The 17,340-nt window shown below is 39.0% G+C and overlaps 1 long non-coding RNA gene across 1 annotated transcript in view; it reads right to left on the bottom strand.

The window, feature by feature from the left end:
* The window catches only part of LOC114087492 (uncharacterized), a 79,169-nt gene extending 74,135 nt beyond the window's left edge, over positions 1-5,034 (bottom strand). The window contains exon 1 of the long non-coding RNA XR_003581834.2: positions 4,876-5,034. This is a non-coding gene — a long non-coding RNA (uncharacterized lncRNA). The remainder of the gene's footprint in view (positions 1-4,875) is intronic.
* Between the last annotated feature and the right edge of the window lie 12,306 nt (positions 5,035-17,340).

The following is a 17,340-nucleotide window of genomic DNA, read 5'->3' as shown; positions in this document are numbered from 1 at the left end:
TTGTTTTGTTTGTTTTCATGCCAATTCACCATGACTTTGGCCTATACTCTGTGCTGATCCAACTGAAATCCCTCTGACTCAACCCAGACTGCAGCTTGGAATTCCTGGTCATCAGAATCATCGTGGTTAGAACCCTCAGGACTTCCTGGGAAAGAAAGGCATAGAAATCTAAGACAAGTAAGATGCTGGCTGTTCATTTTACTATTTTTGTTTCTGTTTGGGGTTTTAATCTTTTTTTGAGAAAAGGCCTTCTGTCCATACCCAAGTAAATAAAGCTTAAAGAGCTCACTCAGCCACCAAACCAGGTTAAAGATGACCACTCCCATCACTTTTTATGTGCACAGATTTTAAGTCAAAGCCCTGAGTGACAGAAAGAGAAAAAGAAGGAAAAAGGGAAAGGGGCTAAAAAATACACCAGCCCAAGGAATTCCCATACTGATGATAATATTAGATATCTGGTTATTTTTACCTTAAAAGAAATCTAATTTAGTACCTATTTTATTGCATAGGAACTACATGCCAATACTGTGCACAATGTCTCTGATACAGCATTTTATTCTAAGTGTGCATTTTTGAGATAGATATGAATAAATAACTCCTCATTTGCAATTTAGAAATCCAAAGCTCTTAAAAATGAAAGTTTTCTTCTTAAGTCTGGAAAAAAATTCATTGACAGAAAAACCTAACAATCTAACAGGAGGCTACTTATTATCTTTTATCCATTTGGTGCACGTCTCAGTATAGAATTATTAATGTGTCTCACTGGGGAATATTGCCTTCAAACCCTTCTTAGAGTTCTACATAATCAATTAAATATTCATTTTCTCATCATTCTAAAATATTAAGCCTTCTGAATTCCAAAACTCAACTGGCTCCCAAGAGTTTAGCATAAGGGGTGATTTCTCCCTATTGTACAGATAAAGAAACGGAGTCCGTTTCAATTTGTCTTTGTTGGCATATCTCTGATAATTTAGTTTTTATCTTTGGGACTTTACTATTTTGGTGATGGTTTAAATTGTTTCCCTCTGCACCATTTCAGTTCGCTTCCTTACTGACAAAATTTTAGCAAGTTCTCTTAGGGAAAAGTTTTAAGATTTCGTTTTTCCCCCCAAAAAATGGAAAATGCTGACATCCTCAGAAATTTTCCTTGAACTCAAGTGAACCTGCTTTTCATTCCCCCACCCTTCATTTTCAGATTACTCAGTGTATTTAATGCTATCCTTCCTCAATTCCACACCAAGCTCACATGGCCATATATTAAGGGCATTGGTTAGAACCCGGCAAGGAGTCTGCTTGGGTCCAGACGTTGCTAAGCGCTCTGACATCTGTGGTGAGCGCAACTACGTGAAGATTACCCCTGCCGGGCTCCAGTGCTTCGATCACAACCCCAGAATAAGCGCCCGGTCACTCTGTGGTCTACACTGTGAGAGAGGAGAGCATTTCAGACGACACTGCATTTCATAAACAATGATTTGATACATTGAAGAAACCATAAATATTATTTATCTTACCATAGGCCTTAGAATGCCCAAACACCACTGCTAATTAGGGTTCAATAATAGATCCAATAAGCCAAAGCCTGTTTTTCTGGTTTATCCTAACAAGTACAGCAATGGTCATTACTTTCTCATTTGCAAGCATTTTGTCTGATGGCTCTGAATGGAAAGTATGCAGGGCTGCTGGTCCTATAGGAGTCCATGCCACCATCTAAAGCAAGCTCAGAACCACATCTGTTGTCATTTAGGATACGTTTTCCATTTGTTGAAGAACATAATTTGTTATAATCAAAACATATATTCCAATACAGATGAGGCTTTTTCTAAAAGACAGCCAATATTTTCTAACCAGCAAAATGACAGATTTGGTCAAAGGAAACAGATGATAATTTCCTGTTTGATCAGTCTTTTCCCGACAACTGGCATCTGTGAAGATTGTAGCTCACAAGCTACCAAAGAGAATAAAGTTGACACAATGAAGCAAAATACACTCCAACATTTCACTTCTTCTGAGAAGCCCAGTTGAAACCTTTTAATCAAGACCTTCTAATCCAGAATTTCTCAACTTCAGCCCTATTGACTTTTAGGGCTGGAAATTCTTTGTTGTGGGGTCTATCCTGTGACCTGTAGGATGTTAAATAGAAGCATCCCTGGACGTACACACTAGATGCCAGTAGTACCCTCCTTACCAGTTACAACAACAAAAAAAGCAACCAAACATCCCCCATGTTGCCTAGGGAGGACAATTATGCCCGTAATGTTCTTCCTCCCCTTATCAGTGACACACAAATGATTAAGTCACCATGGGAGGTGACTTTCTAACATTTATAACCTTCTTTAACAAATATATACATATGTATGTACCAGTATTTAAATAAATGGAGCATTTATTTAAAACTACATCATGCTATCTACATTACTCTTGCCTTACATATTTTACATAATCAAATATCTTGGAAACTATTCCATTCATTTCAGAAAGATCCACCTAAATATGTGTAATGGCCACATAATTTTCAAGTATTTTCTTGAGTGATGTGCCATAATTACTTACAAGTCCCCTACCAAAGAACATTTAGTTCATTCCCAATTTTTTGCTATTAAAATCGTGCTTCATATATAACCTCATAAATAAATCACTGGAACATAAAAAAAATTGATATACACAGGTGAAATGAATCTTCAGAAAAGGCAATCTCAAAAGGTCTCATCCTATATGATTCCACACATTTAACATTCTGGAAATGACAAAATTATAGAAATGTAGAGCAGTTTTAGTGATTGATTGTCAGGAATTACAGGTGGGGAGATGGAATGGAGGCAGTTGGATATGTTTATGGAAGACCCTTGCGGTAAACAAACTGCTGTGTATCTTCACTAGGAGGTGCATACATGAACCCGCACATGTAGTCATATTATACAGAAGTAAATACATGCACAAATAAAACTGGAAAATCTAAACAAGATCAGTGATTTTTGTCAATGTCAATGTCATGGTTATGACATCATACTATAGTCTTACAAGATGTTACTCTCATGGGGAACTGGGTAAGGCTTACAGGAGACCTCTATATTGTTTTCTACAACTGCATGTGAAACTCTAATTGTCTCAAAATTAAAAGCTCAATCTTCAAACACACAGATGTCTCAAAATATGATGCAAGAAAACATCAAAACAGCAGTGGTTTGAGTCATATGTTGCGAATTTTTCTTTCAGTTTGTTTGTCTTTTGACTTTGGTTATGACATTGTTAATGTCAAAACCATGTTTTTATTTTGTTCATTTCACTAATCTTCTCTTTAACAGATTCAGAGCTTTGTGCCAGATTTATAAATACCTTCCTATGGTAAATTAGTACTGACATAGTTTCAACTGTATCATGTTTAAATCTCTGATGCATTTGATGCAGCAAGTTAGGTTGTAAAGGTGTGGTATTTGTATGTGTTTACAAATGAATACTCAAGGGCCAGGGTATACCTCAGTGGTAGAGCACTTGCCTAGCATGTACAGGGCCCTGGGTTTGATTCCCAACATTGGAAAAAAAAAAAAAAAAAGAAAAAGGGATACTCAATTATCTCACTGTTATTTGTGGAATAAACTACACCAACTGGCTGCCACTCCACCACCGATTATCCCCTTTACCCTTCATTCTCATTCTCTTCACGTACTTCTTGTGGAAGTTGAAATGCATTCAGTCACATATCTTCCTCTTTTGGAAGAGATCTATATAAACATTGTCATCTGCCCAGAGAGCCTTAGCCCTCAAAACTGCAGAAGGGAAGCCCTACAACTCTGAGAGCCTCCTGAGTGTTACATGGAGCTCAACTGGGTGGCGAGCCAAAGAACAAGTGTTCAAGTTCAGTTTTAGCAAAAAGGGAAGCTTGGGCTTTGCTGAAATAGCAGTTAGGAAACTTCCTATGACCTAACCCCCTCAGGTGGAACTTGCCAGGAATAGAATTTCTAGAGTTTGAGGGCTTCAAAAAATTTATAACATTCTCCCAAACCCAAGGCAGAAGCTGAGGTTGATCTGCCCACCTCTGTGATCTGGAATACGGTAGACCCTGGAGCAAGTCCCACTCCCAAGGCTGCTCCTGTTGGGGATCCAGCCCTATTCTGCAAGTCATCTTCACAACATTATTTTCCAACTCTCTCGTTGGATCATAAAAGAGGAATTTCAGGGTAGGGAGAGGGAGGGGTGTCAGAAGCTTAAGTTCACACCTTATTATGCTTTTATTACCCTTCACAGTCACATCTGAACAATCCACTGTAAGAAATGCCTTGGAACTTGGTGGTAGGCTGTGGTTACTCCTCAACCCTCAGCTCCCTCTCTCGTGGGTCAGTCTTTCTGTCCAGTGCGTAGTCCACCGCTCTCCTCACCTCACACCTCAGTTCCTAGAACAGGTAGTTTCCTCACTAATTTTCTTCCTTCCTTTCTCCCACTCTACTCCATCCCACACACAGCTGTCAGAGTAATCTTCCAGGAATCTCACTTACATCACGAAACAGATTTAATTACTCCTGTTCCTCTCTCCCTCCCCACATCTTTTCATTCTCAGTTTGAGTCCTGTCTCCTCCCTGAACTATCTCAGAATGGCCCCAGTCCTCAGGGAATTTTGCTTCTCAAAACTTAGACTGAGAGGCTGGGGATGTGGCTCTAGTGGTAGCGCACTCCCCTGGCATGCGCGGGGTGCTGGGTTCGATCCTCAACACCCCATAAAAATAAAGAATAAAGATATTGTGTCCACCTAAAACTAAAAAATAAATACAAAAAAAAAAAAACTTAGACTGATATTCCTGTTCACTCCGTAAGTGTGTTCTGATGGCACCAGGATTGATGGTAATCTAGTCTGATGCCTGTGCAATATCAAGTGTTACTTACTGTGACTCATCCTTGTCTGTAGCATCTATTGTCTCCATCATTGAGTTAGCATTCTGTCGCTGTGACAGAATACCTGAGATAAACAAATTTAAAAGAAGAAATGTTTATTTTGGCTCACAGCTTCAGAGGTTTCAGTCCATAGTCAATTGGCTCTATTGCTCAGGGTCCATGATGAGGCAGTACATCGTAGTGAGAGTGGGTGGTGGAGAAGCACTATTCACATAACGGTGGCCAGGAAGGAAAGAAAGAGAAACAGGAAGGAGCTAAGGACCCAATATGCCCTTTAAGGGCATGCCCCCAGTGACCTACCTTCCCTCTATGTATTAGAGACACCAAAACTATGAGTCAAAATAAGCCTTTCCTCTTTACAAGTTGATTATCTCAGGTATTTTGTCATAGTGACAGGAAGCTAACGCGCTACTAAGCATAGGGTTTTGATTTTTATTGTTAATTATTTAATGTAAAAATTCTTCTTTTTAATTTGTTTATCTCAGGTATTTTGTCACAGTGACAGAAAGCTAACTCAGTGATGGAGACAATAGATGCTACAGACAAGAATGACAGTCACAATAAGTAAACTTGATATTCCACATGCCACACCTCCAAACAGCACCACAGCCTGGGGACTAAGCCTTCAACAAGATCTAAACTGTAGCAATCACTCATCTGGATATAAATAAACTACAACACCTTGTTATTTAAATAGTCACACAGTGCGTATATTTTGACTTTTCATCTAGATAACGTTTATTCCCTAAGGGAAACCACTCCTCTACCCCAACCCACAGAACTAATCCACAGGCATCTGCAAAGCTGGCCTCCCAACACCGACTAAAGGAGTCAATACAAAGTTAAATAAATAATTAACAATAAAAATTAAAACCCTGTGCTTACGTGGTGCGTTAGCTTCCTGTCACAATGACAAAATACCTGAGATAATCCACTTATAAAGAGGAAAGGCTTATTTGGCTCACCGTTTGGATGTCTCTAATCCATGATCAATTGGCCCTATTGTCTGGGGGCCTCTGGTGAGGAAGTAAAATCATGATGGGAGAACATGGCAGAACGAAACCACTCAACCTCACAGCCATGGAGCGAAAGAGAGGAAAAAGAAGAGGGAGCTGTGGTCCAACCATCCCCTTCAAGTCCCAATGACCTAAAGACCCCTCACCAGTCTTAGAGTTCCCACTTCCTCCCCATAGCACTACCCTGGGGATGAAGCCTTTAACCCACAGGCTTTTAGGGGACACTCAAGATCCCACTACAGCATTTTTCACCATCTAGCCTAGGTGTTAGAGCCTTCTGCCTTACCTCCGAGCTCCCCACTCAGCCCCAGCTGTTTCTCCTGTTTCAATCTCTCTGTCTTCCGCTCATATTCCCTAATGGGCAGGCTCCTTCTGGCGCTCTCCCTCGCACCTGGAAAATAAGCCCCTCTAGATGCTGCCAGGTAGCACTCCTTCTCCCCGCCTCTAGAGCTCTGGATAAATGGAAGTAATTTCTGAAAGACTTTAAATTCCCACTCAAGGCTCCAAAAATCCAGGGAGTTCTGGGCAAAACATGTATGCCACGTAAGGTATCACAGTTTCACGGCCAACTGCTTAACTGATGATTTATTTTAACGTTAACTGAAGGAGACCATAGAAATAACCTCTTCCTCCTGTTCCTTGCATTCACAATCTTCTTTAACCTGCACTGGTTTTTTCCCCCTATATCATTCATCTTCTTCTAACAGTTCATAATTTATATATTTAATCTGTTTATTGCTCATTGTCTTCCTCCACGAACTAGAACTATTAGCTCTCTGGGCAATAATGTTTGTGTGTGTGTGTGTGTGTGTGTGTATGTGTTACTGGGGATCAAACCCAGGGGCACTTAACCACAAAGCCACATTACTAGCCCTTTTTTATATTTTATTTAGAGACAGGGTCTCACTGAGTTGCTTAGAGCCTCACTAAGTTGCTGAGGCTGGCTTTGAACTCGTAATCCTCCTGCCTCAGGGTCTTCCCAGCTGCTGGGATTACAGGCATGTGCCACTATGCCCAGTGGGCAGGAATATTTTTTAATTGTGAAGTTAAATAAAGTTTATGGAAAGCCATTGGTTCAGACTGAGCTCCAGCACTAGGTTCCAACAGACCAGACCAGACCAGACCAAATTAGAATGGAGTCACTGGTGCTAGGTGCCACATAATCAAGCAGAACTTCTTGGAAAACGGGGAATGGAACCACCATTTGACCCAGCTATCCCTCTCCTCGGTCTATACCCAAAGGACTTAAATCAGCATACTACAGTGACACAGCCACATCAATGTTTATAACAGCACAATTCACAATAGCTAAACTATGGATCCAACTAGATGCCTTTCAGTAGATGAATGGATAAAGAAAATGTGATATATATATATATATATATATATATATATATATATATATGAATATTATTCAGCATTAAAAGAGAATAAAATCATGGCATTTGAAGGTAAATGGATAGAGTTAGAGAATATAATGCTGCGTGAAGTAAGTTAATCCCAAAAACCCAAACGCCGAATGTCTTCTTTGATATAAGGAGGCTGATTCCTAATAGGGATGGAGAGGCAAGCATGGGAGGAACAGACAAACTTTAGATAGAGCAAAGGGGAGGGAGGTGAAGGGAGGGGGAATGGGGGTAGGAAAGACCGTGGAATGAGATGCACATCATTGCTCTAAGTACATGTATGAAAACACAGATGGTATGACTCTACCTTTTATACAACCAGAGACATGAAAAATTTTGCTCAATTTGTGCAATATGAATTGTAATGCATTCTGCTGCCATATATAACAAATTAGAATAAATAAAATAAATTAAATTTAAAAACCAGTTTTCCCTAACAATAGGAGATTTATAACAACCAATCCAAAAGGGCCAAGTCAACCTGAAGTGGCATGATAAGGTAGTCCCTTCTGCTTTAACCAGAACAAAAAAGTAACCTTGAAATAGCCAATCAAGTTTTTATTCTTTGCTTCTACTTCTTTGGACTTTCTCTTCCTATAAAGCCAACTTCCTCTGCCCTGTTCATTAGACCACTGTTCTATTACATGAATGGCATGCTGCCCAGTTCACAAATTGCTGATAAAAACTAATTAGATCCAACTGGGGTTGTAGCTCAGTGGTGGAGTGCTTGTCCATCACAGGTGAAGCACTGGGTTCAATCCTCAGCAGCATATATAAATAAATTAATTAAATAAAGGCATGCTGTCCATCTACAACTAAAACAAAATATTTTTAAAAAATAATTAGATCATCAAACTCAACTTGTTGGACTTTGGTTTTTTGACAGTGGTAAAACACATATAACATAAAACTTAAAATTGTAACCATTTTAAAATGTCCAGTTCCGTGGCATTAAAGAACATTCACCATGGATTTCCAGAACTCTTTTTATCTTGCAAAACTGAACCTCTACACCCATTAAACAACAGCTCCCCATTCCTCTATACTTTTCCAGCATCTGGCAATCACCATTTTACTTTCCGTCTCTATGAATTTTGCTACTCTAAATACCCCATATAAGTGGAATCCTATAGTCTTGTTTCTTTGGAACTAGTTTACTTCACTTCACATAATATCTTCAAGATCCATCCATGTCTTAGCAAGTATCACAATTTCCTTCTTTTTCAAGACTGAATAAATTCCACATTGGTAAATGAATATACAGTGGACACCCTTATCTTTCAAGGATACGTTTCAAGACTGTAATGAATGCCTGAAATCATGGATGGTACCAAATCCTATGTGATATTTTTTCTATACATATCTTTCTATGATTAAGTTAATTTATGAATTAAAATCTGGGTAACCATCTCTTACTTGCAGTAAATGACTTAGTGTCACTTGTTTCAGAAGGTCCTTTGCTGAAGTCTTCATATAGGTTTAGCCCTTTTTGTATAACACATCATCAATCAGAATGCATTTTCTGTTCTGTCTTTTGCCCACAAATTCAATACCTTTTCCATCTTACCAAAGCTCTTATCACACATTCTGGCTGGAACATTTGCAGTCTGAAGTGCAACAGCAAGTCTAACATGAATTTATTTTTCCTTCTTCAACAATTCCCAGAAAAAAGATATTTCTTATTCAAATCTTAGAAATTTTGGCATACTTATTTTCCCCTTAAGTTGAGAACTTTCACCTTTTCATTTAAAGGAAGAATTCTATGGCATCTCTTTGGTATCTGAATTGTTAGCAAGCATAACTACTCTAGCACTTTGGAGCCATTGTTAAGGGAAACAAGGGTTACCTGAACACAAGCCCTGCAATTCCATAACAGCTGACCTGATAACTGAGACAGCTACGTAGGCCCAGTGGGTATATAGTATCCTCAATGCAGATGTGCTAGACAGAGAAACAATTCTGATCCTAGTCAGGACAGAGCCAGATGGCATGACATTTCATCATGATACTCAGAATAGTACATGATTTATACTTATAAGATATTTTTCTGGAATTTTCCATTTAATATTTTTGGACCATGGTTGACCATGGATAACTGAAACTGAAGGAAGTAAAACCATGGATAAGAAGGACTACAATAGGCCACATTCTATTTATCCACTCATCTGTCTGTCAATGGATACTTGCATTGTTTCTATCTTTTGGCTAATGTAGCTATAAATATGGGTGTACAAAAATCTCTCCAAGATTCCACTTTCAATTATCTAGGGTTTTTAAACCCGAGTGGAATTGTTCAATCATATGGTAATTGTATTTTTAATTTTTTGAGTAGCTGCTGTACTCCATTCCACAATGGCTGCACCATTTTCCAGTTCCACCAACAGAACACAATCATTTCACTTTCTCCACATCTTTATCAAAATTTCTTATTTGCTGAAAGGGAAAGGAACATTTATTGAACTCTGCTACAGAACTGGTGTTGTCCAAGTGGCCCAGCAATGCCTAGGTTTGAATCTTAGCTCCCACATCCAAACATTACACTATGAACATTATTTGTTTTCCTGAAATTCGGGTTATTATGCATCTGTAATAGCATCTCCTTCAAAGGATATTATAAGAATCCAATAAGATTGTGTTAGTCAGCTTTTCATTGCTGTGACCAAATACCTAACAAGAACAAGTTAGATGAGCAAAAATGTATTTGGGCTCATGGTTTCACAGGTTTAGTCCATGACTGACTGGCTCTATTGCTCTGGGCCAAAGGTGAGGCAGAATATCATGGTCAAAGTGTGTGGTGGAGGAAAACTGCTCAACTCATGGCAACCAGGACAGGCGGCGGGGGGGGGGGGGGGAGAGAGAGGAAGCCAGGGACAAAATATATTCCCCAAGCACATGCCCCTAGTGACACACTTCCTCCCACCAGCCCCACCTGCTTTCAGTTACCATCCAGTAATCCACTCAGATGATTAATTCCTTGTTTAGGTTATAGATCTCATAATCTAATAATTTCACCTCTGAATTTCTGCATTGCTTAACAGGAACTTTTGGGGGAACACCTAATATCTAAACCATAACAGAAGTGATATGTGAAAAACTCTCAGCCCAGTGTGTCAGAGACACTTAGAAGTCTCTTTCATGCTCCCTTCTCTCCTAATTTGAACAACACATTAATTTGACTCAAATAGAAAGACTACCAGTAGTCCAGGGTTTGATGGATTTTTTTTTTTTTTTTTACAGAGAAGTCTCTGCATTTTTTTGGTGAGGTTTCATTTGAACACCTTGTGAATCTAAGAGAATCGCCATCAACCAACAACCTTATGTTGTTTCTTTGTTCTTTTGGTCAGTTTTTTCATCACTATGACCAAATGATCAGACAAGGACAATTTTAGAGAAGGAAAAGTTGATGTGGCTCTGATGGTTTCAGAGGCCTCAGTCCACAAAGAGCCAATTCCTTTCCTCAGGGCCCAAGGTAAAGCAGGACAACATAGCAGAAGAGTATGGTGGAGGAAAGCAGCTCAGGGCATGGTACCAGGAAGCAGAAAGAATCTTATCCTCTCACCAAGTACAAATATATATCCCAAAGGCACACTGCAATGACCCAGCTTCTCCAGCGACGCCCTACCTGCCTACAGTTACCACCCAGTTAATCCCTATCAGGTGATTAATGCACTGTTTAGGTTAAGGTTCTCATAACCCAATCATTTCACCACTAAACTTTCTTGCATTGTCTCATGAGCTTTTGGGGGAGACCTCATATCTAACATTCTTCATAGCATGTCATTACCTGAAAGATATATGTCTATTTTTGTTTGTTTTTCCATCTTCCCCACCAAAATATGAGGTCCTTGTAGTCAAGGCCCTTGGTTTACTGTCTGCTTTACTGCCATATTTACAAAGCCAATTGCAATGCCTACCACATAAAAAGCCTCAAGAAATATTTGTTGAAAAAATTAATTTGAGGAGTAATTACCTGGTATAGGCACTGTGGATACTACTTGGCATCTGATAAAATAAAACATAGTTCTTGCCTCCAAGGAGCTCAGTTTCATTAGCAGATGACTGATATACAAACTATTAAATATAGTGTGAGATGCACAGAAAGGATGTATGTAAAAAATACAAAAACAATGACTAAGTCTTGCTGGAGGCTTTCATCAGAAAGAGTCCCTTAGAAATCTTTGGTGATTAAATTTTGCAGGTGGAAAAGAAGGAAAGTTGAGTGATAATAAAGTCACAGGGACGGGGCATATAATAATGTAATTGTGGAAACAAATAATTTTGTGTAGCTAAATATATAATGGAAGGCCATGGGAAACAGGAGAGAAACCCAGAGAGGGAATGGACCATGGAGACTTGTTCTGCTTAAACTTGATTATGCAGACAAAGCCACCAAAAAGTTATACAGAGCAGTGGCATGATGTGATACTCATTTTAGACACCTATTAAGGATTTTTTTTTTTAATTCTTGGGATAGAACCCACAGCTTCACACATGCTAGGTAAACACACTACCACTAAGCTACATGCCCAGCCCTAGAGACTTGTGATGGCCCTAGGATGGCTGGAAGCTTCTTGGGTAGAAGAGCTTCACAGAGCTTCCTGGGGATGAAACCAAGCATTCTGCTGGGCTAGCAACTAGGCCCTGGATTCAAATTTGCACATAATAAGCAAGTGCAGAGAGTCTGAATCTCTGCCCTAACACTTTAAATGAAAGTTTTGTCATGGTTCTAGTCATTTGGGTTTTAGAATAGCTACTTGGGTTAGGATAGTTATATTGGATGGGGAAATAAATAGCCATTGGACATTTGGCTTCAACATTCCACATTTCAAATTCCTTTTCATTTATGTAACTAGCCTAGCCTATACTTTTGTGGACCCACCAGTAATAAAAAAGGGTGTCTATTAAGCTGGGGCTAGTTTGTGTTATTTGAATGAGTGTACTCTGTGTGGAGGAGAAAGATTTGGCCATCCAAGCCAGATTACAGATTGCCCTCCTTGGGTCCAGACTCCACTAGGGGTCAGGGGTTGGGGGAGGTAGTTCAAATGTCTTTCACGACTCTCATCACGACACTAAAATCAGCTTAAAGTCTACCTTCTCCAATAACTTTGTCTCCTCTGGTTGTCCCCTTAACCCCACATTTTCATCCTCACCACATATGGTGAGGATGACATAACATACCTGACATCATCATTGCTAGGTACATGTTTCTTAAGAACAAGACGCATTTCTGACCATCTTAAGTTTCCTAAGGCTGCCATACAAGGTACCACGATTCAGTGGTTTTAAAATAGAAATTTATTATTTTCCAGTTCTAGAAGCCAGAAATGCAAAATCAAGGTGTCAGCAAGGCTGAGCTCCCTCTAACCCTGTAGATGGGAAGTCTTCCTGTGTCTCTCAACTACCAGGGGTTTGCTGGCAGTCTTTGGCTTATAACTGAATGAATGCCAATCTCTGCCTTCATTGCCATATGGCATTCTCCCTCTGTGTCTCTGCCTTCACATGGCCACCTTCTTAAAACAAAACAGTCATGATGGATTAGAGGTTGTTCTGATCTCAATGTTTGCATCACCCCACAATTTGAGTGTTGATGGCATTAGGAAGTGGGGTTTGGGGGTAGTTATTAGGTCATAAGGGAAAAGGTTTCAAGAGATTAGAATCCTTGTAAAAGAGACCCCAAAGAACCCTTCCACCACATCAAGACACAGTGGGAAGGTACCACAGGGGAACCAGGAAATGAGCCCTCACCAGACACTGGATTTGCTGGTGCCTTGATCTTGGACTTACCAGTCTCCAAAAGCGTGAGAAATAAATTTCTGCTCTTAACAAGCCACCCAATGTAGGGTGTTTTGCTTGAGCAGACTGAGATATGTACTACCTTGCTTTGAGAAAGAATCTGTTCCAGGCCTCTCTCTTGGCTTTGTGGTAGTTTGCTGGCAGTCTTTTGTTGTTTCTCAGATGATATATGCATCACTCCAATGTTGTATTCACATGATGTTCTCACTTTCTCTATGTATTTGTATCCCAATTTCCCCCTTTTCATAAAGACACAGTCATATTGGCTTGGGGTCTTCCCTACTCCAGTATGATTTCACCCAAAACAATTATATCTGCAATGCCCCTATTTCCAAAGGAAGTTACATTCTGAGAAACTGGGGGTTAGTACTTCAACGTGTCTTCTCTGAGATGCTCATCTGCATATTTAGGTCAGTGCTATGATTGTGACAGGAAATGCTGTTTATTCACGTGAATGAAGTCATCTAGCCAGATGTCTGTCTATAAAAGAGCACAATAGCACCGTTACTGCCCTTGTGCTACACATGGAACAGTTTTGCTTTCAAGATGACTTGGGATTCTGTCAAACTTGTGGCCATTCTGACTGAAAACTGGAACCAGAATTTTTCAGTGCCTCTTGAGATATAATGGCACCATCAAATTTTAGCATGATAGCAAATAGAATTAAGGTTAATGAGGCCTATTCAGATACTTCTGTGCCATCAAATCATCCTAGGGCTTTCAAAGGACAATGATGGTTTTAATCATAGCCTCTTTGTAATTAGTAATGACAATATTTCCTTCAGGTCACCCTAGAGGGCTGCAGCATTGCAGGTTGTCACCCTTGTAATTGCCAGCTGGCAAAGAGCCAAATGAGGGGGGTGGCAGGGAGAGGTCTGCTACCAAACCAAACAGGAGTTTGTTTTGAATTAAGCACTCAACCTGCTGGTAGGGAAATCAGCTACGATTGCACCCTGCCATTTATATAATGTAAAAAAGATGTTAAAATAAAAATACATATTCTGTATTCTTGTAGCTGTTAATAGTCCTCAGAGTTCTTTCTCATTAAGGTATTTCCAATGGGACCCACAGAATTCAAGTTCATGATTGAAGGAGCTGCCCTTATGCCAGAGAAGGGTCCCTGAGAATAATCAAGAAGACATGGTTTGTGTGCCTTTCATTTATTTCGTTTCATCCAAGCAAACAGTTGCAAGAACAGACATTTCCTATTGCCTGGGCAACGTTTTAATCACTGTTTAAATATTTGCCATCCTGTCTTTGTTTGGGTTAGAAATGCTGAGTTGTGTGATACAGATTGGTACCTTCTGCTGAGTGAAATATAGATTTCATCTTCTGAACTAGAGCTATGTTCACTAGAAATAGTTTTCCCCCACCCCTTACTTTCACTACTTGTCCTTTGTTTTATGCATTATTTTAAACCCTTTCATATCTTTTCAAATGCCTACAGGTTACTGACAAATTATCCCCAAGTAATTCAAATACCTCCAGTGTCAGCAAACCTGGCTCTATGGATGACTCATTAAAATTTTTAAGGGACTTTAAGTCAATTCTTCTGTGTTGCAGCCCAGAAAAATATCACTCTCAGGCAAGGACATCGTTAGGCCGTGGACATTCTGAGATCAAGGTAAAATGAGTTTTGGCCTCAGGCCAGTTTCTGATTGGCAATGAGTTTGTGCCAAGGACCTCTTCTATTAATGAAGGCCTGTAAAGGTTGAGTTAAATCCAGGCTAACTTGTGTAACCTGATTATCCCTGGGCCCCACCAGAATGGGTGTGCTTACATGGTCGCATTAACAGTAATAACTCAAATTTCATTGCCTCTTATTCCTACCTGCTGATGGAAGGCCTCTGGCTCCCTGTTTTGCAGAATTTTTAATAAAAGTGTACTTTCAGCTTTAACAGTGAACTCCCTCCCAGTGCAGCACTTCACAAGTCTAATGGAAGCGGAATACGAAATAAATAAAAGTGACAGGCATCTTTCTCACTGCTGTTCCTCAGCTCTGATAATTATAGTTCCGTTTTTTTTGTTTTGTTTTGTTTTGTTTTGTGTTGTGTTGTTCCTGCTTATCATGTAATGTTTCTTCTCCCCTAGGATAAGCACCTTTGCACACATGTATCTTCTCAGTCCTCATCAGCAGGACTTTCCAAATGTCCAGTTCTAAATCCCACTCAAACTCTATCTGAAGACCCCATTACACCTGAAATAAATGCTCACTCTTCTGGAAAAACAAACATAACTAAAATTACAACCTAAGTAATTACTACCAAGTCTTCTATGAAAGAAAGCTAGAAAAACTGAATAAAATATTAAAAAACATGTTTGATGACACAAAAGAAATAAACATAGAGTAAACAATTTATCAGAACAGAACCCACAAGACACAAGACAGAAAAGAATGAGAAGAGCCCCATAATAGCCCCCTTGCTGCCATTAAACAGTTTGCAGGCATGGCACAGGAAGGGGGACTCAAATGCAGCCCAACAGATTCCCTATGACAAAGAAATGGAAATGAAGATCTGAAAAGACGGAGAAGAGAGGGAGAAAAAAATGATGTAAGGAAAAAGAACTAGATATATGTAGAGGGTCTCCTTGATTAGAACTCTATTTTACAGAGTACAAATCAGTGCATAGTGGTGAGTAAACTAGTTATGGGACAACTTTAAGTGGGTAATTACCTTTAATATGTAGACAACTGGAGTCCCCAAAGGAATGAGAAAAATAGTACCCAAAATATTGCCATGCCAAAAAAAAAATGCCAAATATTTTCCAAGTTCATTGAAAATCATAAACCCATAAATTCACATATTCAAAAGGGTCAACAAATTCCCAAGGACAAGAAACAAGGAAGACCAAAACCCGACATAATCAAACCACTCAAAATCAATAATAGATATAAATAGATAGATAGATAGATAGAGCAGCCATAGGGAAAAAAAACATATTATATACAAATGAACAAAAAATAAATAAAATAAAATTTCTTATTAAAAACAATGCAAACGAGAAGACAATAGATCAGCATCTTTATTTTTAATCCCCTACCTTGCCTTGTTAAAATCAAGGTTATTCATTCTGTAGGAGGCTTTACAATAACTCTCTAGTCTAACACAGCATTTCCTGTGTCTGTCCCAATTTTTTTCCCAATCCTCCAATATGGAGGGAAGGATTCCTTTCCAAGAGTAACTATTTTTTCTGTTGTTGTTTTTGTTTTTAGTTATACATGACAGTGGAATGTATTTTGACTTATCATAGATACATGTTGTATAACTTCCCATTTTTGTGGTTGTACATGATATGGGGTTACACTGGTGTGTATCATATATGAACATAGGAAAGTTATGTTTGATTCATTCTACTGTATTTACTGTCTTTCCTATTCCCATCTTCCCTCTCTTCCCCCCTCTCTGGCCCCTCCAATCTGGTGAACCTCCACTCCTCCCTCCTCACCCCAATATCACCCCACTCCTGCCTATTGTGAGTCAGCATCCACATAGTAGAGAGAACATTTGACCTCTGGTTTGGGGGGATTGGTTTATTTCACTTAACATGATAGTCTCTAGTTCCATCCATTTACTGGCAAATGCCATAATTCCATTCTTCTATATGGATGAATAATATTCCATTATGTATATATACCACATTTTCTTTATCTATTCATCTGTTGAAGGGTACCTAGGTTGGTTCCACAGCTTAGCTATTGTGAATTGAGGTGCTATAAACATTGATGTGGTCGCATCACAGTATTCTATAGATCAGCATCTTTAAAATAAAATAAAACAAGCTAGAATTCTATGCTCATTGAAAAATATCTTTCAAAAATTATGGTACAATAAGGACATTTTCAGACAAATAAAGATAAATGACTTTATGACCAGCAAACCCACACTATAGAAATGCTAAGAAAGTTCTGGAGGCAGAAGGAAATATAACTATACAAAAGAATGAAGAGCATCATAAAAGGTAACCAAATGGTTAAATATGTTCCTTACAGTATTTAAATATCTTTGGAACATTATTTGTGATTTAAACAAAATGTAACAAGATACTGCGGTTTCATTATATAACGATTAAGCAAAATGTCTGACAGCGATATCATGAAGGCCAAGTAGAGAAATGAAAGAATACTGTATGTGAAGTGGTGTAATACCATTCAAAAGTATGTAATGGTAAGTTAAGTATGCATACCAAAAAAAAAACCATGAAAATAACAACACTAAGAGTTCTAGTTAATAACATAAGAG

Source organism: Marmota flaviventris, chromosome 4 (genome assembly GCF_047511675.1).
Source record: "Marmota flaviventris isolate mMarFla1 chromosome 4, mMarFla1.hap1, whole genome shotgun sequence".
Lineage (NCBI taxonomy): Eukaryota > Metazoa > Chordata > Mammalia > Rodentia > Sciuridae > Marmota > Marmota flaviventris.
This window is presented reverse-complemented; position numbering and strand designations above follow the sequence as displayed.